The following is a 25,630-nucleotide window of genomic DNA, read 5'->3' as shown; positions in this document are numbered from 1 at the left end:
TAGCCCTAGATGTGACTGTATTATCGACTCCATTTAGATGGTCCACAGCAAAATATCACACCTGAGCTTATTCTTCATACATATATTAGCTGTCTATTTGGGCTACTAATCCCCGTTTATATAACATATATACGGTATAGCTGAATTAACACTCCACAATATGATGCAGTATCAGTTTCCTTCCAGTTTTCAGCCTCCACCATATCTCTCTGTCATGTTGCTTCTGTTTTATAACCTTTGTACAGATTCTGCAACAACACTGTGCTTTGCAATCTATATCCTGCAGCTATTAAATGAGATGTTGGAGCCTGTTTTATCAAGCAGTCAGATAGCTGCAAAATACTGAAGTATCAAATCTCAGACTGTGAGTCATCGTTCATCATCAACTCTAAAAGGCTGTTGAATCAGGCGATTGTGTTTTGTATTTAGGTTAAGGTAATTGGACAAGTATTTTTACATGCTCCTTTATTATTAGGAATAGTGGGTAAATTATTGAGAAATCGCACCTCTTGGAAACATCATCATTGAGCAGTTGAGTCCTTTTTAGCGTCTGAACAATAACAGAGCTGTTCAGGGTTGCTGGAATAATGTTTTGCAGCCAAGAGGAAGTTACAGCGTGGTTTTGGGTCTTGCTCTTCCTGGTTTGCTGGCACAGAGACGTCATCCAGCCAGTCATGCCGGGGTCAGAGGCTCTGAAAATAGCCCAAAGGGATTGGGGCTGCACTGATAGCATACCTGCTGTTACCCGGAGATGTTATCCAACTACAAGCCAGCCCAGCCTTCCTCCCCGGCAGCTGGGCTCTGCTTTGGAGTGTTCTGCAATACCTCACACAAAGATGAAGTGGGGCCATTATACCTCCGGCTCTGTAACACTCCCTGCAGGCACACAAACACACACTCGTGCTTACTTATACCACAAACATGCATGAGCCTACCTGCAGCCATGCAAGTCATCGCTGCCACTATAGGTCTGTATATGTTTGTCTTTGTGGGCACAGATCGTCACACACATACCCTTTATGCAACCACACACATCAAACCAAATGGGGCTGTCACCACAAAAGGCTTCACAGCGGCAGCACAGGCAGGCTGGCTTTTTGCAAAGGGTCATAGTTGACTGCAAATTACAGCTGGTGGCCGACCAAGGCCAGTGATGGATTTCAATGCACTCAGTGTTTACCCACACACCTGCACTCCCTTGGATGGGAGAGATGGCAGCACAGACGAGAGCACACAGCCTTTTTTTAACACCTTAAGGAACTCTCCCTCTTCGCTCCCTCCTCTCTCCCTGCACGAGGAATAGATGAGGTGGTGCCATTAAGTGAATTTGCTGTTATTTCCCCAGGCTCTTAGCTGAAGATGTCAAACCTCAGCCAATGAAGCAGCCAAGGATGAATGCCTACTCACTCAGAGGCAAACACACACGCACCGCACTCTCTGCCACGCACATGATCAGCTTTCATGCTCCTGTGTAATTTATCAAATTGCTTGGGCATGTGATGAATGGGCCCAGATCTCAAAAAGAACAAAAAGCATTAGGTTTGCATTAGGTCGCTGTTGTGCCCATGTAACAGCTTAGAATTTAATTACAGTAAATGGTAAACACCGTATTCATATTTTCTGAAACAATAATTCAGTAGGCCTAATTGCTCTGTAGTTTCACAGACCGCACTTGAGCAATTACACAAGTGGAATTGGCTTGTTAAACCAAAGATGTTCAATCTCATTACTTACTATATACTGCAGATACTCTTAGTGTGTGGAATGAGCAACTATGCTTAATATTCTCTCGTTTTCTTCCCACAAATGACTGCGCTCGTCCATCCCAACTGCAGGAGAGGCTGGCTCTCTCCTGGTGGGTTGTCACAGTTGCCCATTGTATTACACACGGCCTCTCCTTCACACAGCACCCCCTCTCTTTTCCTTCTCTCCCTCCCCTCCCTCGCTTCCTAAATCATTTCTTTACATGTGTGTGGGTGCCCCCTCTCGCTGTGATTCTGATACTTCATAACAGCAGGAGGAAATTGAGCTGACCTTGAGGCTGCCGAGCTCCTTTATAATGCTGATGTATGGGGCTGTGGGCGCAGGCAGGGCTGTAAGTGAGAGGCATGTTTTTATTTGCTGGGGAGCAGGGCCCAGTGTCAGGACACATAACAAGGTTCATTTCTCGCCCACACAAGCTATAGCTAGTATGCAAGCGGGGCTTTGTGTCAAGCATCCAAGTCATCTAGTCGTGATTTACGTGCATTAGCCTTTTGTATACTGGAATAAGTTGCGTGATTCTATGCAAAGGATGATGATAGGGCATAGCCACAGACAGGGTTAACCCAGTAGATGGAGCGGAGTCACTAAAATGTGATTTAGATGATGATGCTGCATTGCAAAAGTGTTACTGTTTGCAAGGTCCTTAGCTCAAGGTTGTACCTGACATGAATTCATATGGGATTGTTTTGGGCCAGTTTTGTAGAGCGGCTGACAGGGCTGTCATTTAAAATGACACAGTCTCTTTGACAACCTTATATCACCCCGGCTGTTATTGGTGTCATTATTTGTTCAGTGTAGATGGCCCACTTTCTGCTGCTCAGCAGCTCTCGGCTCATCAGAGCAATCAGCTACCTCCTAACAGAATCAGGCTGCTCTCAAATTACACTCATGATTGAGACCAAGTTGGTGGCAGGAAAAGACGAGGGGGCTTGTGATTCTATAATAAATGCTGTTGAGAAGATTGACACAATAAATTACTATCTGTAAAATATAATGCAATGTAATGCAATAGCCTGGCAATAAATAGCCCCTTTATGATTTGGAAGATGCATTTTTGTGTTGATTCAACTCTGTTGCAATTCTGCATTCTCTTGTTTTGTTATATTGATGGTTTTGCCAGCTGCGTTATTTTGACCACTAACAACAACAAGGAACTTAAACATCTTAAAGACTACTTTCATTGTCCATTAATCTACTGCTTAATTTCTCGATTGATCATTTTATTCTTAGCTTTCATGAGAGTGAATTGTGAAAAATACCCCTTGATGGCCATTATGGGTGTTAACAATTATCCTAATAGTCCAAACCCCCCCCCACAATATTCAGTTTGCTAGCATGGCATCATAGCAAAATAAGAAAACCAGAAAATCCTTTGAGAAGCTAAAGTCAGTATTTTTCTTTCAATTGTTACTTTAATAAGAAAACTTAATCACTCAATTTTGAAAATTCTTTCGAATGAATGTTCTGTTGATTAGCTCATATCTAAGTAAACAAATTGATAGAGCTTTAAATTAAACATTAAGCTCTACAATGGTTTTTGCATGGTATATATTGCAGTTAGTAAAAGTGATATAAAATATTGTATCCACCCCGCTATTTTATCTAATTTAATAATCTCACTCTGAATACTTTTTATACCTACACTTGTGTTTAGATGTTTGGAAGTGCTTAGTTCAATTTATGTTGTCCCAATACTTCTGGTAATGCAAAGTCAAAGTGATGTTGTCACAAGTTAAGCTGCTCATTTATTTTGACCTCTATGGGCTGCACTGTAGATAAGACTTCTGTCTACAGCTGATGATTAAAATATCATCGTAAATAAGCCTTTAACTCTGCACTTCTATTGTCCTATATCGTGCTATCCTAATACAACATAAACACCAACCTGCCTTTGAATTCAATGCAAGTTAGAACACATCCTCTTGTATGGATACTTGAAGGCTAACTGCGGCTCACATTTTTCACTATTCAAAATGTCAAAGAGACAGTTTCACACAAGTGTTAATAAGGAATGTTAAATTGTAATCAAGCCCTAATTTGGAGCTTTGTCTGTAACCATCGTTGCTGTAGTTGACTCTAAGATACGGGAAGGAAGCTCATGAGCTCTGCCAATTCGGCTCACTTTTCATATGGCACAGATCCACTTACCTAACCCCATGTCTGGATGCTGCACTCTGAAAACAGGCCAGGGCCCTTTTCATTCACACCCATCCTACAACACTTTGTGTGTAAAAAGTATGTTTTAGCAGCACCAGAATAATCAATTGATCCAAATGTTGGTGTTCCATCGATCTTGGCAAACCCTGGGTCCAGACTATTACATTGCAGGTATGATAATGATCTCAATAGCAACCCATGGCCTATTAGGGCACAGGAAATGTTAGTAAAACACACCCAAGCCATGCATAGAAATATTTGCACTGCCAAGTGCTGGGGAGAGTCGTCAAAATCTGTTTTGCAAATGCCTCGCTGTCATTCTGTCCTCCCAAACTTGCCTCAGTAACAGTAGCATGGTAGAGAAGCAGACAAGGCTGCTAGTGCTGCTGACTGGCATTCTGTATGTTGATGAATGTGCAGGCCTGACGGCTCAATGTGCTTACCTAATAGGAGCTGCTCTACTGTCACACTCTGTTTCTCCGTCTCTCTTTCTCTCACTCACTTCACTCATGTCTTTTTCTGAGGTAGTAAGGAGAGTGTTCCACTTGGCTACATACTGCAGGCTCCACACTCTGTTTCTTAAAGGTTAATGGAGCTGCCTCACATTGCACACTAATCACAAGGTAATCGAATTTGTTTGGCGTTAAAGGTGGCTCATGTCAGCCATGATGACCAATGCAGCCATTTTGGATGAAGGAGTCAGATTGCCACTGGAAGAGTCCCTCCAGGTAGGGCTGATTGATATGGAAAAAAATCTTATCACGATAATTTGTGGCACTATTCTCATTATCATTGACTCTTCGGGTTGTCTGTCAAAACATGGATGGAATAATTTCTATCGATGTTGTATCGACCATGTCTTATATTTCTATCGAGGAAAAGTTATTTCGCTTCAATTATCTTTCTGGTTTTACAACCCAGCCGTACCTCCAGGATGTTGCAATCTCAACAATTTACACCAATCCTCGTGAATTCTGCTTGACCTTGAAAAAAAATTCATTTCTAAGCCTGTTGAGCTTGTCTTAGTTTCTCCGTTGAGTCAAGTGGGAGACTGAACTAAAGATCTTTTACCAGTATCTTCTCCTGGAAACCCTGTTTAGATCATTTCTCATAACACACTAGACACTGGCCTCTTTGAATGTTGAAATCATGAAGATGCAAAACACAGGCTTCTTTCTTTTGTCATGTTGTGCTGAGGAAGTGTTTTGTAGTTGTCAGCATGAGCCTAGTGGACATTTAGAGACACTGACTGATGATCATGAAAACAAAAGCTTGTCCGAAGGGGATTTTATCACGCGTGAGTGCATGCATATTCAGATTTTAAAGACTTGAGACCAGGCAGCTAAAGACAGAAAGGCCAGTTTGTCTTTGTCATCATCCACATCACCCCATGGTGCTCACATATAATAACACTCTACTCTAAAGAAGTGGGCGTGATCGCATGAGCACACATGCTAAAATATAGGAATGGACATTTCTAGGCCTGTTGAGCTTGTCTTAGTTTTTCCGTTGAGACTAGTGGGATCGGCAGTTTGTAAAAGCAATGCTGCTCCATGCCTCGTGCTATTTGGTTACAGCCTTTAGGCGGAGATATGAGTAATAAAATGGAGATAGGTTAGTCACACACTGATTTTAGAGTTTTAAAAAACTGGGACAGATGAGTCCCTGTATGTGTGTGCGCTTGATGGCCATATTGTCTGTCACCGTGGAAATCCCAGGAGGTGAAAGCAGAATCAATGTGAGCTATTCATACATGGATTTAATCCTCAGCTTTACTGCCATTTACTCTGTGGTTATGGCTCTAATGCTGTCAAGCAGATGTCCCTGCTCAGCCACCCAGGTTAGGCTGCACCTGGTAACAGCATTGAGCCCTGGCATTAGGTGGCCCACTGCTCGTTTCATCTTGTCCTCAGGTGGCAACTATTGTATGGAAACATGCATTATAGAGTCACTAAAAGAAAATCAAGCCGAACATTTGAAATAAACATCCACAACCTCAACATCTTCTTGTGTAATGTAAATATTCTTGCATATATTTGTGCTGCTTTATTTTTCCTCGAGGTGTCAGACGACAGTTTACACTACTCGCTGTGCTGATGAACAGTGCTGAGATTGCTTGGATAGGAATACTTTGATTTTATTCACTGCACACCTGGTGTTAGTTTCAAATTCAAAACCAAACGGACCATTTCGCCTCAAAATGCAAGACGAACTCAGGAGGTGTACTGCATCAGAAGCAGGGGAAGGAATAATACACGCTTTCTTTTTGTACATCTGGTACACATCTAGGGAAGTCGCCTTGTTTTGTACTATCGTAGCTTGTAATAGATCATTTGTTAAGAACCCAGCCACACCCTCCTTAGAAGAACAAGACAAATCATACACATACTCATCCAACAACAGCGACCTACATATTCATCAGTTTATCTCATCTTGCTCTCATCCTCAAAATATTCATTTCCACATTTAATGATATACAACAAATAAATAATGTAATCTATATATTATTCCAAACCATCTGGGAACATTTGACAAAACTATCATTTATTTTGATTTGTTGATAAGTTTTATTCAGCACAAAAGTGGCTAGGTTTCATAAAGAAAAATATTAATGAGTTATTTGTTTATATTAAGATATCCAACCAACAACAAATTTTATTTTTCCACCTCATACAGACTGAATTCACACACACAGACGTGCACACACATGCATTCCCAGTGTGTGCAGCATTAACATCTGAACATTGAAATATAGCAGATTGAGTGTGTATTTGTGTGACTGCGTTCGTGTGTGTGTGTTGCGTTTCTGGGTGTTAAAGAGAGTAAAATGCAGGGAATCTCTGAGTGTGCGGATGCTGAATGTGAAATGTCAATGTTATTGAACAGGTGCTGCGAGGCAGAGCTGTGATGTTTTTATTTCCAAGCTCTTGTCGAGCGAGGAAGAGAAGAGAGGGCTCATGGGATAATGGGGGAGGTTTCGGGGGTGGGGGACTGCGTGCGAGTGCGTTTCTTTGTGTATATGCATGTGTGTGTTTTACAGTGTGTGTAGCAGGTATGAGTGCCTGAATCCGTGTGTATCCAGAGAGGTTTATTGAGAAGAGGGAAATGAATACTGGCTTCGAATAAACGCTCACAATCTTCTCAGTGAAAATGTTAACTGCACTGTGAATGGTATTTTATTTTTTCGTGCACCTTCCTGTCTTTCAGTGGCTACATTCACCATGTGTTCCACATGATGCCAAATATGGCAGCCGTCTTCACCCATGTATACACCTCTACTGTCAAGCTGTTATCACCTTGTTTGTTCCATTTACACATCATTCATGTTTTTTTCCCTTCTCCTCTGTGTGTGTCTGTTTTTCCCCCCTTCAGTTTTTCTCTTGCAGACTGTCGTGTCAATACTTGTTGAGAAGCAGTGTGGCAGTGAACTAGGAGGTGAATGCAGTCAAGGTTAGTCAAAATGTTTTGCGACACTGTAGCGTTGTTTAACGCAGAATTTTCCTCTGTCCTCTGCCCCCTTCTCCTCCCCCGAAATGTTTCTAATCCTGCACCACCTAGTGGTCTAGGGCTGAATATTATGCAAACAAAATAATTTTGCCTTTGTTTTGCAAATAATAATAATACAGTTGTCTTATAAGTCTGTACCAAACGAACATTTTCCCTTAAAAATGGAAAAATGCAACATCACAATGCTTCTTTCAAGATTGGTATGTTTTGATATGTTAACTTTTTTTATACAAAAAAGCTTCTGTGATTTAGATATTGCACTAGGCCATTTTCTGATTTCTATTGTTTAGCCCTTTTTGCCTCCTTCCTCACCATCATCATCCTCGCCCCACGTTGAGCTTTGTCTTCTCCACTGCACTCGTCCTTTTCCTCCCCTTCACTCCTACTACTTTCTGTCCAGCTGGAAAGTGCAGGCTCAAGCCTGTCAGTGCTAATTCATCTCTCATCTGCTAACTCGTGCTAACCCACTCTTGTGTTTGTGTCCCAATGCATTACATTCTATATTTTTTGAGCATTGCCTACTTATATGCAGGCCATTCTCCTTCCTTTGAAGAAAGTGCTATATTTCAGCAATGCCACCGCTTCAGTCTACCAAACTACCATTAGTTTTTTGTTGCTGTTTTACTTGTGATTCTACATTGCATTTTAATTCCCAATTTTGAGTGGGAGTTCAAAATTACACCCATTTTTTAAAAAGTGGTAAGTGAAGCAGCGGCAAAATCATTCACGATACGGAGGGTGCTGCAGTTCAAAGCTTACTAGCAGGTCACTAATGAGTTTGGTAATTGGCTTGCTTTGGCCTCCACGCATCCCTGCCCTCCCGCTGCTGATGTGTGCAGGAACAGAGAGCTACAGCTTGCACTCCCTCCCTTGCTCCCATCTTTTCTCCCCTCGCTCGACCCATCCATCTTTCCCTCCACCCATCCCTCCTCCGCGAGCTGACTTATGGAGCTAATGCTGCATCAAGCCGCCTCTGTCTATTCCCTCCTTTTCTTATTGTGAAGAGAGTTACCATGCTGCATGTTAGATTTCCACTCTGCTCAATATTGAATATCACCAGTGTTACTCTCTCTCTCATGCCCTCAGTGTCTCCCACTTTCTTGCTATCGCTTACACACACTCACTTTCTACCACACACCGACACACATATCTATTATATGTTAGATGCCTCATGCATTATGCAGAATATGTGCATCCAAACAAGCAATTTGCCGAATTTCCAGTTCACCACTTCTGAGTAGTAATTCTCTGTGTCCACAACAGCATAATGAGAAGCAGCAGAGTTCCATGCTCAGTTGATTCATAAGCCCAAACAATAATGACAAAGAGCAGCAGGCTTGCCATGTAATCATAAATGACACTTAACATATCACTCTCTGATTTCATCACATTATCTCCTCACCAGAGACATCAAAAGGGGCAGCAATTCTTTGTGTCTTATTGCTGTTGTAATAATGTTTAATAGGCAAACATTGCACCATCACATCTGGTGTAAATCTCTTTAACTTGTATATTAAATTCTAGTGGTAATAGTTTGGGGAAAAAATCAAAAAGGACCTCCATGGTTTTGTTGTAATTGAGAGAGTTTTAGTCTGGGTTCTTTATTGCTTTGTTTGTTTACGAAAAAGCTGTTGCCTTTGGGGATCTGCACTAGTGAGGATAACCTAATATATATTCTGGCTAATGAGCAAGCTTCCCACCTTCTTGCCTATCTCCATTAATTTCCATTTTGTACCTTTAAGAAGCCATAAATAAAAACTGCATGCATTATTAAATGTAGCTGTCTACAGATTCGAGAATGTTTGCCAAGCTTTTTATCTACTCTCACAGTGGAGCGGGAGATTCTGAACGCTGCAGGGGTTGTAAGGCCAGAGCACAGCTAAGTGGCTCCTCTTGACCTCAGCACTGATCTCCAAACTTGTCTGCTCCGACTGCACACCGACCGGTTTTTTACCCATTCGCTCCCTCATCTTGTAACGCTGCCTCAACACCCCGTCTGTGTGCTGTCTCTCTGAATAACTTGATTTTTTTCCCGCCACACCCAGTGCTGACACGCTGACCGTGCACTTGCCTTTGAGATTACTTTTCTCTGCTGTTATTCATAAATAAGAAGAGGTGGAAAAATCCAAGATGCGTAAAAGATTAGCTTGAATGCTTGGGGATTCTTGCTCCTCTGACCTACAATGGATGTGCTTATTCTAGTTATCACTGTCTATCTGTAAACTAGATGGCTGAATCATTAGCTTACACACTCAGAGCAGCCATGTGAGACCAGAGAAGAATAATTGATTTCTGAATAAGCATTGGGACTGGAGGGGGTGAAAAAATAGACAAGGCTTTGTGGGCCATTGCGCCATATTGAGCATCGTAATACGCATGTCATGAATTATCGTGTGTGGAGTTGATTTTTTTGTTTTACACAAATTGAGCCTCAGTTTCCCCACCCCCCTCTTTTAGCACAGCAACAGCACAAAGCTGCAACGCTGCTCATTGTCCATAGGGTGGCAGTGTATGGAGGTGAGACAGGCATGTGCTCTGTGTGAAATGGAGCAGTAACTGGCTATCTGATCACAATCAGCCTGGAGACAGTAACCACACAGGAATCACACACCCCAACCGCCACTCTGTCTTGCTTTCATGATCATGGACCCCATGTTATGCTTTAAAGGCTGCTGATCATTTTTAAACACAGTTTCACTTTGCTTAAAGAGGATTTTCCCTAACTGGATCCAGAACTAAGCATCAGACACGAGCACTGTTTGTTTATCTTGCTGTGTCTTTGTTCACAAAAGGATTTGCCTGAAATGTAAACTTCCTCCTTTGTACCACAGCATGCACTCTGTCTCTCCGTGGCCCTCCTTGAAATACAGCCTCATTCCTCAGAGGCTGTTCTCAGTGCAGCCACGGCAGGCTGAACCAGTCTTTTATTCAGATGAATGAGGCCCTGTTTTGCTTGGAGAATCAGACAGACACAGACGGTCCACGTGAGAGCTTGAAGAATGTGGAAAGATTGGGGGTTTAGTGAAAATAGCATCTAAGGTATTACTCAAGTGCCAGAGCTGCACGATTCTGGTTAAAATAAGAATCACAGTTTTCCGGCTAAGAAATGAGATCCGTACTTTCTCTCAATGTAAATGTTTATTTCATTAATTTACCTGCTACAGAAGGAAATGCAAAATCCCCCAAAATTACGGTTCCTGTTATAGATCTGGTGCACGTTTCTGTTTTTAACTTATATGCAACAGCTTCATGAATCCAAATAAACAGTCAAAACAATCACAATCCGTTTCTTATTTTTTCCTCCTTACACAACCTTTGAGCAGGGTAGGAATGCAATACAGGGTAGGAACATTAGACAGTCAGTAAATACACAGTATACAATATGTCATTTAACCTATGTATTTGACTATTTTATATTTTCTGTTTCCTTACACGCATGAGTAAAAAATGGCTTAAATTAACATTGCAAATTGTTATAATCTTTAAATCAATTACAAAAATGCCCTTGCGGATGCAAAACACATTTGCCTGCATGTTACTCCAGTGATGAAATAAATCCAGGCCATACCCATTTTAAGAATTAATTCATGTTCAAAATAAGGGTATCAATAAATCTACACTCACTTGCCGATTTATTAGGTCCACCTAAATAAAACTAATGGAATACAACACAACAACCCTGTAATAAATCCTCCCTCTATGAGGAATGTGATGTTCAGTTTTTATTGAATTTTTAAGAGGGTGTGGATTTATTTTAATGGCCGTTTTTGGAGGCTGTAATTTGCTGTGCTGAACTGAATTGCACTGAGAGGCATTCCAAATATTTTGTCAACCTTATTTCATATAAATGGGGTAGACAAATATACACCCAGTACAGTTCAACAGCACCACAAATGACAGTGACATTAAATCAAAACCTCTTTCGAACAGATTTAAGAAACTGAACCTTATAATCCTCACGGAGGAAGCATTTAGTGAAAGAATGTTGTATTATACTCCATTAGTTTATCCATCATTATTATTATCATTATTAAAGCAGTGATGATTGAATGAAATGTGAAATTCATGAGATAAGACGCACATTTTGAACAAGTACCGTGCCAGTTCTTTTTAAAGCGGTTTGTCGCTTTTGCCCGTATTTATCAATGTTTGCAAATGAGCAAACAGGTTCTGCTGTGTTTTATATTTCATGAGGATAAAAATGCTGTTCTTCATCAACATTTGATCAGTTTGAAACCAGGTGGGAGCCGTCTCCATCTGGAATAGGGTTTACTTACATTCATATTTTTTTATATGCAATAGTTTTACCAAATGGCTGCTGCGAGTGAGTTTCACTCTCTTGAGGAGCTTGTGTAGCTTTGGCAAAGAGATCGGACATATGTAGCCTACAAGTGTCTTGGTTTTCAGAGTGTTGCGAGGCTGCCAAATGTGACTGTGAATAGCTATGTAAACAAGATGGCTATGTGAGGCTAGACCTTGCACTGATTGCCTAAAGTGAAATACCATTCCTTGGCTTCCCTCACATTTTTACAAGTGTGTTAATGATCTCAAATAAAGGCTCGCTAGGTAGCAGCTTAATTACTAGCTGTCTGTTTGGATTGTCTCCAAAGGACATCTTTGTTTTCAGTCAGTCCTTCGTCACCTTTACAGGCTGTACAGAGAAGTGTGACCCCTATTTCTTAAAGGTCCTTTTTTAAATTTGATTTATGAATTTTTACTCTATTGAGCAATGTTCTCTGTAGCTCCAGCAATAATCCCTGAAAACCCTGTATCTTCATATCCACAGGCAAGAAGTTCAACCATATTTAGTTGAGCAATTTCCTTGGGTTACTTTGTTGGGAGATTGGAGAGGGTTGTTTTATTGCTTCCCCTTCTCTCGAGCCCCTCCAGGCAAAGTCTGTGTTTTAATTAGTCATGTAAGACCCTATTTTCCCTTTGGATTCCCCAACTTGTAAAGTGCTCTCTTAAGAATCCATGAAGGCTAAAAGGGGCAATGAATGATTGGAAGTCAGCTTTTTATCCCTCTTATTTTTTTTCTGCTTGCTCGCCAGCAGAGAAAAGAGTGGGGGGGGTCAGCACTTGCCGTCAGTATGAGAAACAGTAACTTCAAGCAGCAGTCACACAGTCTTTGTTCTTTATGGATATAGTACGTGTGGCGAAGGGAGAGTCGTGGCTTTAAAGCCCCATCTGGAATAGCACTGTTCCAAGTTTCTAATAAGTGAGGAACGGCTTGTGTAGATAATACCTGTCTGCGAATGGTAAAACGGTCTCAAGGTTCAGTCTCGCACATCCGCTCTTTCCTCCCTGTATTATGTTTAAGCAGCAGGGAAGTTGGCTAGTTGCACTGCAGAGATTTAGTCATGTGTTAAAATCAAGCTTCTGAAGTACACCCTCACCACCGCCAAAACCTAACCCTCCCCCTCGGTTTACAAGTCTGTTTTCTTCTCAGCCCCCCCCCCACTTCAACTTGTCTGCTCATCCCTGGTGAATGTATTAAATGAAGTTACTAGATATGAGTGCTTAAGAGGCCAGGGCCTCTGAGGCTTGCCAAGTCTCTCACAGGCTTGGCTCAGTCATCCATGTCACTTTTTTCTGTTGTTTCAGCTACTGGCTGACTTATTTGTGTTGCCGAGCACTTTCTCTCTATCTCCTCTCTTTTGCTTGCATTCTGTGTTTGCTGCCTCTGAGTGGCTTGTTTTTCTCAGGCGTGGAGGAAATCAGGCTAACGCAAACACCGTGTGTCAGCCACAGCTTTTGTTAAGTATTCATTTTTAATGAGCGTAAGTGGCTACAGAATCCTATAAACCATAAATGGAGTAGTCGGGGGGGGGGGGGGCATGTTGGCCTTTGATTCAGTGGCAGTCTTGCAGTCTTTCTGTTTAGTCACACTTGTACTAATTATGTCTGATGTGGTTGGGGAAAAAACATATTTTAAGATGGTAGTTTGTGTTTTTGTTTTTTTTTTTTCCCTTTTTTTCCCTTTATACACCCCTTTGGTTTTCATAGCTCTTTTAAGGAATTGTTCTTCTTTAATAATCTTATGGAAAAATAGTGTTGTGGAAAAGTGTCGTTTTTTTTTCTTTTTCGAGCAAAGCGCAGCTCCGTTACATGTAATTTCCTTTGAATGCAGAAAGAGGCACCAAGTAACCACTTTTTGTTCTGTTGGGGATCGAAGGCAGTGTAGCAGGGGGGTTACTCAGGGAAAAGGTATTGTGATGGGCCGTTTGAATGCTGAACAGAATTGAATAGACACAGTCAGCTTCCCAGATACATGCTTAGGCCTGTAGAATGTGGAGTGCTTTGCTTGTAACTGCACCGGTTGTCTCCTTTCATTATCGGTTAATGGTGCCCAACTTGACAGAGCCATGTGATAAACAGAGGAGCTGTGAAATCCTGGAGGTGGAGTTCTCGTCTGCCTGATAATGGGATCTCATCTGCCAGAGAGGGGAGCCTGTCCTGCCAGCCAATCCGGCTTTGCGTTGCACTGCCTTCAGACAGGATTCACTGCATTCACCCTTCACTGCCGTCTCGGGCCAACTTAAGCCTCACAAACCTACTGAGAAATGTTGGCATTTGACTGGTCTCTTCTTGGAAACACGACAGTATCTTTTGGAGCCTTTGTTTTTCTTCCCTTTTAGGCTCTGATTGTGAATCAGAAACACAGACTTCCATGTCAGATCATTTGAATGTTTGTGTAACTCAGGAAAGGAGGAAGACCGTGTGTTTGTGTAAATATCATAAATATTGACCCTGTGAAATGTATACATACAGCGATAAGAGAGCAGCTGCGGCTGTGGTGGTGTTATGTTACTCTGTGGAGGGGGAGGGTGGGGGTATGACTTCTCAGGACAGTAGCCTCAGGAACTGGAAAAGGTTTTACCAGCACTTTGTTGCACAGTAGAATTACCACCCCCAACTCCCCCACCCACCCCCACTCTGCTCATGAAACAGAGATGACCAACAGGGTTTGCAGCACAATGAAGGACCCTCTGCACACCACCCTCCACTCAGTTTCTTTACCGCACGCCTCTCCTGTTGCCTGTGTTTTGGCTTTAGTGCAAAAAAAAAAAAAGTGCTCAGACAATTTGTTGTAGTTAATTGGATTTTTGACAGTGATCCAATATCACGTTTAAGACAATGAAAATGTGTCAAGCCTCCCATTCATTTCTAGAACTTAATACCATCCACGTGTGGGGCAGATGGTCAGATTATTATTATTACCTTAATTCAATGGTTTGATTTAGATAAAAAAAGAAAACAAACTGTGTGTTTAGCCTTTGCCGCTAAATGGGACTGAATGAGCGCTGAGACCTTGGGGGAAAATGACCAGGATCACATTGGATGTCATGTGCAGACTAACCATTAAAATCAGCCTTCACAAATACTGCTAATGGACTATTCACATTATCTTCCCTGCTTGTTTCTGCCTTTTTAATGGAGAGGGGGGGGGGTGACTAATTAATTCATTATCCAAAAATGCAAATGAGCTCCACAAGCATAAGCAGCAGTCATCCTCCCTCCCTCCTTTCGCTCTTGAGTCTTTATACTCATGTTTTAAAATAGAAATCACTTGTATATAAAAAATTATTGTTCATTTATGTTTCTATCAAACCGGTCACCAAACTGTGCGCTAGTGTACAGGGAAGGAATCCAGGTTATTAAGTCCCTATTAGGACTAGTACTACTATTCTCACCAGCGTTCACTGCTTTCATTGTCTTGCTTCAGTGTTACATTCCCATTGATCGGCTGATGATGGTCGCTCTGGCCGCGTGCGTGTCGCTTCCTCACACGCACACGCACACACTCACACAATCAAGCAGCGTGTCCCTACGGGGCTTCCATCAATCATCAGCCCCATTGGTGCCCTCCTCTCCCTCCACCCCCTCTCTCTTCCCAAACCACCACCACCCTTTTGTCCCTGACGATTATTTGAATCCAGTCCATGTTTTTGTTTCGCTCGGATTTTTTTTTGGTGCTTGTTGTGTGTGTATGTGTGAGTGTGTAAGAGAGAGAGAGAGTGTGGTCGGGGTAATTCTCCTTCACTAGTGTCTGGATAAAGAAAGACTAGGTCAGCCATGTGGATGCGTCTGTTGAACAGCTGAAGAGGAGGAGGAGGAGGAGGAGGGGTTCACAGAGACGGAGGGAGCGATAGGGAGGACGCGAAGTGTGTGTGTGCATAGGAAAGAGAGGGAGAGAGGAGAGCGCGTGTGTGTGCGTGTGCGCGAGTGAGCGTATGAGTGTGTGTGGAAAAAAAGGAAGCGGAGCCTGTAAACGGCGAACTCGCTGGCTTCCTCCTCACCCCCCTCATTCGTAACAACTAGCAGCGCCGCGTTACTTTTCATGTGGACACTATCACCGACTGCTACAACAACAACAACACGGCCGCGGGGAATAGGAGCAGTCCGGAGGAAGAGAAGAAGAAGAAGAGGAGGCTGCTGCGAACATGAGTCTATCAGTAAAGTGAAACCGTCTTTGTTGGAAGCAAGTGCTCGCCCGAGTCCCTCCGTGCGGGCAGCGTGCTGTTTCTGAGCGAAGTGTGCGTGTTCGCCTCACTCTGTCCCGGGTCTTGGATTTGGCCCAGCTCGCTTTCTTTATATCTTTTTTTTTTTTTGAAGTTCGGTGGGTCACCTCGGGCAAGGCTCGGCTTTTTTCCCCCCAACTAGTTTGCAGCAGTCTTTGGGACTCCCCAAGAATCACCAGACTGGCGGGTGAGTAGTTGCATTCAAAAAAAAAAGAAAAGAAAAAAAGCTTGCAGGATGGTTGTGGTTGGTGGAGGAGGGCGCAGACAAGCGGTGGTGGGGGGGGGGGGGGGAGCAGTGTGTGTGTTATCCAGACACAGAGTTGTTGGACAATAGTGATGATGACTGAAGCCGGGTGGAACTTGGGTGAGTTTTAAGCAAAAAAAGGTGTCCTGGTTCTTTTTGTTTTGTTTATATCCGGAGCAGGAAGCGCGTGTGACCTCGAGTCAAATGTTTTGTGGACTGGCCCTGGCTAGGCTGAAAGTTGGCTTGCTGCTGTAAAACTTGGCTCTAGTCTGGACTGTGAAGCAGACCCTCGAGCAACCTCCATGACCTGGCTCAGCCTGGAACAGTGCTCCAGCTGCTAATGGTTTCCAAAGTGAGAATAGTGGAGGGAACAAAAGGTAGAGCTGTCCCAGGAAACATGCTGGAAAGTATCTGTGGATGTGTATCCGAGCAATCCGCTTTGAGGAAAGATAAGAAAAGTTTTTTTCCACTGGGGAAATGATGAAACACATTTTGATGAGTCGGTGGCAAATACATTTGACAGGTGGGATTCCCCTCCATTGGCTTGTTGGATTTACAGCCCCCCCTCATGTCATAAATTGATTATTGCACTGTAATGATGGAGAGTATCTTGGTGTGTTTTTGAAGGAAGGGTCGAGAGGGATCATGTGTGAACCAGTTGCAAACTGTTGAAGGGCCACCAAATTAACTTGACGCCCCCCCCCCCCTTCAGCACCCCAGAGGCTATGAACTCTGGCCCAAGCACATGCAAGCCCTCACTGTGGGGTGGGTGAGGGGGGGAGGAGATCTGTGGCTGTTGTTGTAAAGAGCTAGGAGTGAGGGGGGTGGCTGGTGGGATGTGTGTCTGTTTAGGAGGGGGCAGCTTAGGATCTGAAAGCAGACTACAGTTATTTGTCTGAAAGGCAGCTTATCTAATGTTTTGCGGTTATAGTAAAAGAGGGAGGAGGGCTTGTTTGCCTAAATCACTGTAACATTGGACATAGTAAGTCTTCTTGTGACTCTCAGTCAGAAGCTGAATCCACAGGGTATGAAGCACCACACAAGCACAAAGAAAAGATCCAAATCGAGGACGGAGGGGAAGCGGCGATCGCCTTCCATCTCTGCCATATAAAAACAATCCTTTCCTGAAATCCGTCCACTGCTGCTACATTTTTCACCGAGCTCTAACGTGGACTCGGAGGTTGCATCGCTAATTGTGAGGAGCTAATCTCCACCATGCCCAGCTTCCTGTGACATTTTTTTGTTCCTCTGCTAGCAGAGAAGTGACCTCTAGCTTAATGATTCAGATGTGATTAATCCACTTGAGTGGGACTACACTGCACGAGGCTAATGTATGACACCGGCACTGCAGATAATGGATGGTTGTTGAAACGTAAAGGATACTTACTCCAAGAAATAGTTTAAGGTTTAGTCAGTTTTGGAAGTCACACAAATGTGAATATGCGACATTGTGTGAGCTATGAGGTGTAATTACGGGTTAAACATTTGACAGTGGTGTTCCTGTAACTCTGGACAAAGCAGAACTGTCAGTCAGTGCTCTCTAAGCTGAAATGGGAGTGATCTTTGATTTCAGGGTCAATAGCAGATGGAGTGTAAAGATATTACAGACAACAAGCCTTTTACCAAGTTGTTGTCCCTTGACATTTGAGTTTATTTGTGTCACAGCATTAGCCAAAATATGTTAATAATAACCGAAATAAGGCAGGGTTTTAGGCTACGTTAACACAATACATTTTTGAATTACATCTTAGTTTTAAAGCGGCATTTTAAAGATAAACAATCTTCATCCAGATGTGCGTTTTAGCTCAATATCAGAAACAATCTCCATTCATACTAAACCATCTTCAAAATGCATATCACATGATCATTTATGTACACCTAAAATGCGTGAGTCAGTGTGAACAGGAGGCAGATTGTGTATTCGCAGTTGATTTTTCTTTTTCTTTTTTAGTTGCTGAAAATACTATGAATAAGAAACAGTAATGACGAGTAGGACCAAAGATTTTTTTTCATGGGCCGAGATGGAACCGTTAAGACCCAATCAAGAAACGAATGTGTGCGGCTGTGTCATTGTTTCTAAAAGTCTCCATTTCTGTCCTACTAGAAAATTCAATTCCAGAGTTTTTGAACTAAAACGGTCTGAATTTTAGCGGCTTAATAAACCCTGGAGTTGTCTGAACAACATGCATAAAAGTAACAAATGTGATGCGTTTAAAACTAAAATGTATTTGTGTATTCCAGACATATGTAGGAGACACTAAGGCTTTTATAGATTGATAGACTGTGGCATTCACTAGAGGTGTCTTTTGTTTTAGAGTTAACCATTTAATGCTTTTGCTATTCGAGTGTCACTTGGCTGGGGTTAGTCCTTTTATTAGAGTGATAGAGCTGTTTTTCAAATGGTAACTAGTTGTGTGACAGAAATCCCTGTGTCAGCCAATGCTGTCATGTAGGAAAACTTGCATAGCTTGTATTTCTGAGCACATTTTGAAACGGCATCTTCCTCACTTCCCCCAGAGGTTAGGATAACCATTTAGTTTCACTCACTTGTGGATTGGATGAAAAAGGAAGTGGTGGTTGACCCCTTAATGGAGTTGTACACAAGAGCAAGAGTTGGCGTGCAGTGTGGGTTTTGTATGTGAAGACAGCACCGAGCGTTTCACAGTAAGACTCCTCTATCAGATGAGAATATAGCAGCCCAAATCATAATTATGTACACACTGCCATACTGCTGTCTGTATCATTTCGCATCATCTCTACTTGCAGTGCTTAAACCAGTGTTTGTGGTAAATTAAATCTGATGTGCAATTTGATCTGGGTCTGAGTCCGCAGTCTGTTGTTGATTCATGTAAACCAAGGGAAGCATAGTAGTGGTGTGAGTCATCCCCCCTTCACAAACACAAGTCCTCACCGCTGACAAGGTACAGCGAGCTAGTAAACATTCACCTCACATACAGGCGCGTGTGTGAGTGTCACCTCTGAGGAATCTTAGGGGCGATATCCGGATCAAAGAGGCGGTTTCTGACCATAGAGAGAGAGCGCTGCTTCATACAGTGAGGCTGTAACGGCTGTCTAGCTGCTCAGACACGGCTGAATGTTTGACAGAGCATTGGAAAAACGTTATTTAATCTGCTCGCATGATGGCTCTCACTGGGATTGCGCCATGCTGCGTCTCTGCACCCTTTTTTCCTGCCAGTGTCAGGATGATGGCAGTTGCTGGCTGGTAGAAAAAACACTCTCAGCTTGACTGTGTGTTGTTTTTTTAATGGCATGATGTGATGCATAAAGAATCAGATAAAGTTGAGTTGCAACTGATGCAGTGTTGGCTGGCATTTCATTTTCTTAATGAGCAAGTGTGCTTTGGGTTTTGATATCGTTTCCATTTGGGTAATAGTCTGAATGACTGTAATCTGTTGTAATGACAAAGAAACAATCCCTTTGTTATTATAATAAGCCACATGAATGAAAACAGAGGTGGTGTTTAACCCATTAAACAAAAACCTGTAAGATGCTGATCAGGTAAACGTAGGTAAATTACATGTCCAGCCTTTAGGCTGTCTGACTGCAGCTTAACTGCATATATCCAAACCACATAAAATGTATCTCTTGCAGTTACCCTCCCACTGTTGACCCCAACAATACATAAATGCCAGAGCCGCCTTGTCATAAAGCCGGGCGGAAAATCAATGAGAAGTCATGGCTTCCATACCATTGTTGATACCATCCCCCGACACAGAAGCAGACTCATGGTTTTGAGGAGCGGTGATAAATCTCTTCAGCTCTTGTTGATTCTTCAGATGGTTTTCATTTCTAAATGGATTGAGCCGGCTCGGCATTTCCTGACCTATTGTCCTTGCAGATAGTGGTTGTACCAGTGACTCATTTAGAATACATTAGCCACAGATTGACACAGTACCCATGAAACTGTGGCAGCGCCGCTAAGGAGGCAGTACCCTCTGGTGGGTGACTCCTGAAATGGAGATGAAGGACTGGAGAGGTACTTTGATTGTTCATAGAAAATTCCATCTAATTTGTTGTGTGCACAGTGGAAGGGCTGATATCTTTAATTAACATAAACCTCTGGAGCCAACGATGAGTGAGAAATTGGTATAATTGAAAATAGGCCCTATCTCCTTTTCCCCCTCTCTGTCTGTACATCCTTAAAGCAGCTGAGCCCATCGGAGGGCACTTTCACACATGTTAAGTGAGTGGGGGGGTGGGGGGCGGCATCTGGCCTCGTTAATTCAGTGCATGGTCATAAAGTAGAATGGCGATCCCCACAGGGCCGCCCTGCTCTGAACACAGTCAGATGGAGCCTGGAGTGCGTCCTCGCCGCTTCCTCGTCCTCCCTGTTGACTGTCCCTCTGACACCAGCTCTGACACTTCAGCATGAGCATCCTCACAATCGCAGCACGGTGGTTAAACACAGGTGCAGATGTCCAGGGGAAATAAAAGTGAGAGTGACGGTTCATAAATCTTCATGTGCCAGGAAATAAAATTGTGCTACCGTTAAGATGTGTGCTTTTATTGAATAATCCTAATTTCCGTTCACTGCTTTCAACAACGAACTGGAGGCTGTTGGGTATTTTAGCAATCTATTGGACCGTAACCGCCTCCCCCACCAGCACCACATATTTCATATCAGTATCCTGTGACCATTAAGTGTATGTGATATGATGAGTGGGCTGTCAGAGTCTATATTTCAGTATCCACCTTACATCCCTACCTCCTCAGCAATGGTAGCAAATAATCGAGTGACAGCAGCAGGGAAGCACTCATGCGGCACATTCATATCCTATTTTAGCAAGTAAACATTTAATCTGTTTAAATGTATCACAGCTTTATTTATGCATAGAATCTGCTGTTAAGTCTGAATTATACATTAGCCAATGAATAATGCATCAGTGCCATTCCTTAATGATTACTTGCCAGGGAGCGAATGGTGATATTTGCTGATAAATTTACCCATTGATCTTGCTTGTGTTTAACCAGCCTTTTAGAGATGATGTGTGCTGCTGCTGAATTTTGTGTTAAGGGAGGTTTTTTGGTCAAGGATGTAATCAAAAGCAAGCTAATTGTCTGCCTTTATTTTTTAATGAGATGTCTTTTTAAAATGACAAGTGAGCCCTAAGGAATTAAAGGAAATGGATAAAATCTGAATTCTCTAAGCACAACGCTCACTGGCTGCAGACACCAATTCTGCCATTTCCTCTAATATCTCGGCGTGGCTGGTGTTTACATATTGTGCCCTTTGAGTGGTTTATCCTCAGACCTCGAAAGATCAATGTCCAATTACAGTTTTGTCTTTGTTGGCTTGTAGCCATTACGCGAGTATGTTTGTTTGAAGTACAGCATCCAGGCAATGTTTGTTGAGTTGGTTATTTAGCCTGATCTTGGTGAAGGTTATCTTTTGATACTGCGTCTTTGTTGGCACTGCTCTTAACGGCCACACCGAGCCAGATTATTGACACATTATCCGTATAATGCTCTGAGTATAGCCTAAGCCTTGGAGCATAGCCCCGTTACTGTGCAGATATATTGCTAGCCCACACAATGAGAAAATATTGACTTTTTGTCACTCAGTCATTTGATTAGTTGTGCGGATGATTTGCTTTTCATTTGTCACCCTGGCAACGTAAATTGGAAAACACGGCAGCAGCCTCTTATACCCAGGAATGAAGCGGCGGAGCATTGCGGACTATCACATCTGGAAAAACCTCTCTAAGCAGGAATGAATGTCTTTATCACTCACACTGTATCATTGGTAATAGTAAGCTCAGCTTGTCTCCACCAAAAGAGCCAACATTTGACAGCGTTTTCACTGTAGTATCCGCAGCTGCGTGGGAGTGATGCACTCCAACAATTGCACCTTGATTTTACAGCTCAGTTGAGAGAGGTTCATCCACATATTTAAAGTGTTGGTGAGTTACTCCATTTTCTTGTGTGTGTGTGTGTGTGTGTGTGTGTGTGTGTGTGTGTGTGTGTGTGTGTGTGTGTGTGTGTGTGTGTGTGTGTGTGTGTGTGTGTGTGTGTGTGTGTGTGTGTGTGTGTGTGTGTGTGTGTGTGTGTGTGTGTGTGTAAGCCAGGTCATAATGAGAGCACCTTACATTTAATCCAATAGGATTCATCTGTGGCCCTGTTCTTCCAAAAATAATGAGGTAGATCGTAAGGGCTGCCCCAGGCTGCATGTAGGGAGATGATCTCTCTGAACCGGCAAATCATTCCTGTTTTTTTTTTATGCTAAAAAGACAAGCTAATGACTTTTCTTGATGTGTGTCAGTGCTTTACGTTAACTAGCATTAATTCACAGAAAGATCTAATGGCCTTGATTGTCAAGCTGAGTTGAGGCAGCCAGTGAGAGGCTTGTGCTCGGGTGGGGGGGAGTGTAATTGTTTTTACTGGCGGTGCTTCTCTCTGGAAGGGATGACTGCACAATCCAGATATGTAAACAAGAAGAAACTGAAAGGCAATATGCTGATACCTTGTCTGTTTCCTCTTGATCAACGTAGCTTTTGAAATGAAATTTCTAAGCTTTGCCCCAAAACTGTTTGGATTCAGCTTTGCCAGAAATTATTTTACAAACCTGTGTCTGCTCAACTAAGCATTTCAAACATGTAAATCACACGTGGACAACAGAGATCTTGAGGAAATCATTAACTGTGACGGCACACTGAAAACAAAGGGAGGGAGACTTAACGACAGCAGATGCTCACAGGGTTTGATGCTGCTTATTGGAGCATGGCACTTATTTAGTGCAGCAGAGGTTGTCGTTCTCCTTATTTAATGTTTATGCATTTATCTAAACCTCACATTTCTTAGTTTGCTCACGCCTGGTGTCATTTTTACACACTGGGAATCAAGTGGCTGATTTGTCTGCTCAAGACATCTTGTATTGTTTATCACACTGTAGCAGAGTAGCAGGGCTCAACACTAATAATGTCTCCTCATCTCTGGTACGATTGAAAATGTGTTTGGGATGAACAGAGATCTTCTACGGGACAGCTCCAGGACAAAAAGGGATGTTATATATATATATATATTTATTTCAAATATTTCGATGCTAATGACAGAGGGCTGATTTGTGACTGCCACATAGCCCCTCTTCTCATGCAGTTACTATAGTAACTTACTACTTAAGGGCAAATTTAGCAATCCATGTATACTGTTTCAATATGACTTTGTGGTCTTTAACACTTCTTAAGCATTGTTTGTACATGGACAGTAGTGACTGCTGTTATACCATCACTGTTAAACCACGGATCAGGCTAATCAGGTCATAAAAATGAACACTGATAAATAGCTAATCATTTGCGGGCGTTGCAATAATATTCCATTAATGAGGAAAAAGATAATTTGACTCACGACTAAGCAAGCTAATAACTGGAAATATTAGGAAGTTTGACACTAATAGGGTTATTAGAAGCAGAAACAGCAGGCAGCATACATATAACTATTCTAATCTAATCAAATTACAAAGCAAGTATCTCTTTCTGTCTGTCTTTCCGTCCGTCTGTCTGTATGTCTTTCAATTTTATATCTTTTTACAGTTTTATTATAGAACAAATTTCTTTGAATGGGTCAAAACACATAATTTTTTTCTTAAACATGTTAATGGTGTTTTTTATTATTCCACTAACTATTACAGATGATAATAACAAAGAAAAGAAACAACATTTTAGATGCAGGACTGTTAACGTTCACTCTGGGACGTTTAAAATAGTTTTTCAGAATGATTGTGAAAAACGTTAGTCTGAAGCCCTGAGAGTCGATTTCCACCTCATGTTTGATAAATAACAAGCCCTGCGCCACTAAAGGAGGGAGGTTGCTGTGATACAGTGAACTGACTCTATATGTCTGATAAAGATCATCCTAAGACCCACCAGGAATCAGTCCAGTTTACAAACACACCGTTTTCAGGGTCAGCCTCAGTGTTTGAGTGAGCGTCAATGCAAGACTGGACATCTGTCTCCTCGTGATCTATAATGCCCACAATCCCTCTCACAGACTGCCGGCTTTGGCGCTCAAGCAGCACACCGGTTGCTGTTGTACACCCAGCCACCCACAAACAGTGACTTATCTCACTAAAATAATAAACAAAGAGAATAGAAAGCACCTTAAGAGCCCTGTGCCATCATAACTCCACTTCAAAATGGAGGCTTTTGTTCTGAGATTGTTGGAGAGGACATCATAGCAAGGTAGTAGCACATCTTTTCATCCTCAAACACACTCACTCCCACTCACTCAGTCTGCTGTCGGTGAAGGAGATCCTCTGCCTGATAGGGCTTCAGAGAAATGTATTCCTCTGGGACTGTTGTTGAGGCATTTCTGCAGTTCTGCCATGCACTGATTAAAGGGACACTTGTAGATAATCCTTTTAAAAATAGGTCTTTGTTGTGGCAGTAGTGGCAGTGCGGTGGGTTGTGATGGGGGCAGGAAAAAAAACCCAGATTGGGATTTTTAAATGGTTATCACCTTGGTATGATCCGCCACTCTGCTAACATAAATATTTAATTACAGGGTGGCTGAAATAGAGCTGTTACAGACTGCTGGTGAGAAATGGAGCTTCTATTTAGAGCCCATACTGTTTCATAAAGTCATGGCATTGGTAGGAAGCCCAAGGTTATTAGTGTGGTTTGAGAGTAGTGTGTGTTTGTGGTGTGCCTGTGGGTTGCTGAAGAGTTCTCACTCTTTTCTTGCTGCAGTGATATGAAGGAGAGAAATGCACTCAGTCTGTTATTGAGAATTCACTCATGAATCCTTGATGGATTACGGGCGTGTATGTGTGTGTGAGAAAAGAGCGCTGTTGTGGCAGCAGCACTATACTTAATGCACGACAGCGAGACGCGAACCACTTGTGCAACTGAAACAGCTGTACATTTTACCCTTTACTACCTTAGCCTTTTCTCTGTTTCATTCCACATGCTCCCTGCCCTCTAGGTAGTTGTTCAATGTCATTCATTTCATGCAAAATTGATTGACAAGGCTTGCATCAATGCCTGCTGCAATGAAGTTATTGCAACATAAAGGCAGATTTCCCCACACTGATCCTACTAACTCACACTTTCACACTTGAGTGGGTAGAACCTTTAAGTATCAGCCCTGCTTCAGATTTTTTTTGGCCAGGATTATAAAGTGAAGCCTGTATTAGGACTTGGAGGTTACCGCACGGCTCTTTAAACACTGATCTAGGCTTTGCTTTGATTCATCCTGTTTACTCATTACATGATAGCTGTGGTGAAGTCAGTTACTTTCAGCTTTCAATTAGCTTGTTTTTAGGTCACAGTGTGGCTCTTTTTACTTGAGCTCCCATGGCCTTGTGGTGTCCCATCGGTCCAGTGAGTGGCATGCGCTAACATCTTACCTCTCCATGTAGGAGATAGGTGGGCAAACACAGCAGAGTCCTTGAAGCACTTCCCATCCCTGCTATTGGATTACC

At 42.5% G+C, this 25,630-nt stretch overlaps 1 protein-coding gene across 3 annotated transcripts in view; it reads left to right on the top strand.

Moving 5' to 3' along the window:
- Nucleotides 1-25,630, top strand: part of rerea (arginine-glutamic acid dipeptide (RE) repeats a) — a 126,218-nt gene that overhangs the window by 18,709 nt on the left and 81,879 nt on the right. For 2 of the 3 annotated variants that reach the window (XM_034589619.1, XM_034589617.1), the window contains exon 1: nucleotides 15,467-16,137. The gene's annotated coding sequence lies outside the window, so the exon portion shown is untranslated. Of the gene's footprint in view, nucleotides 1-7,293; nucleotides 7,372-15,466; nucleotides 16,138-25,630 lie in introns of those variants that run through there. The other variant, XM_034589618.1, reaches the window with a different exon arrangement.

Source organism: Hippoglossus hippoglossus, chromosome 7 (genome assembly GCF_009819705.1).
Source record: "Hippoglossus hippoglossus isolate fHipHip1 chromosome 7, fHipHip1.pri, whole genome shotgun sequence".
Lineage (NCBI taxonomy): Eukaryota > Metazoa > Chordata > Actinopteri > Pleuronectiformes > Pleuronectidae > Hippoglossus > Hippoglossus hippoglossus.
The sequence above is the reverse complement of the archived record's forward strand: the minus strand, read 5'-3'. Positions and strand labels throughout refer to the sequence as shown.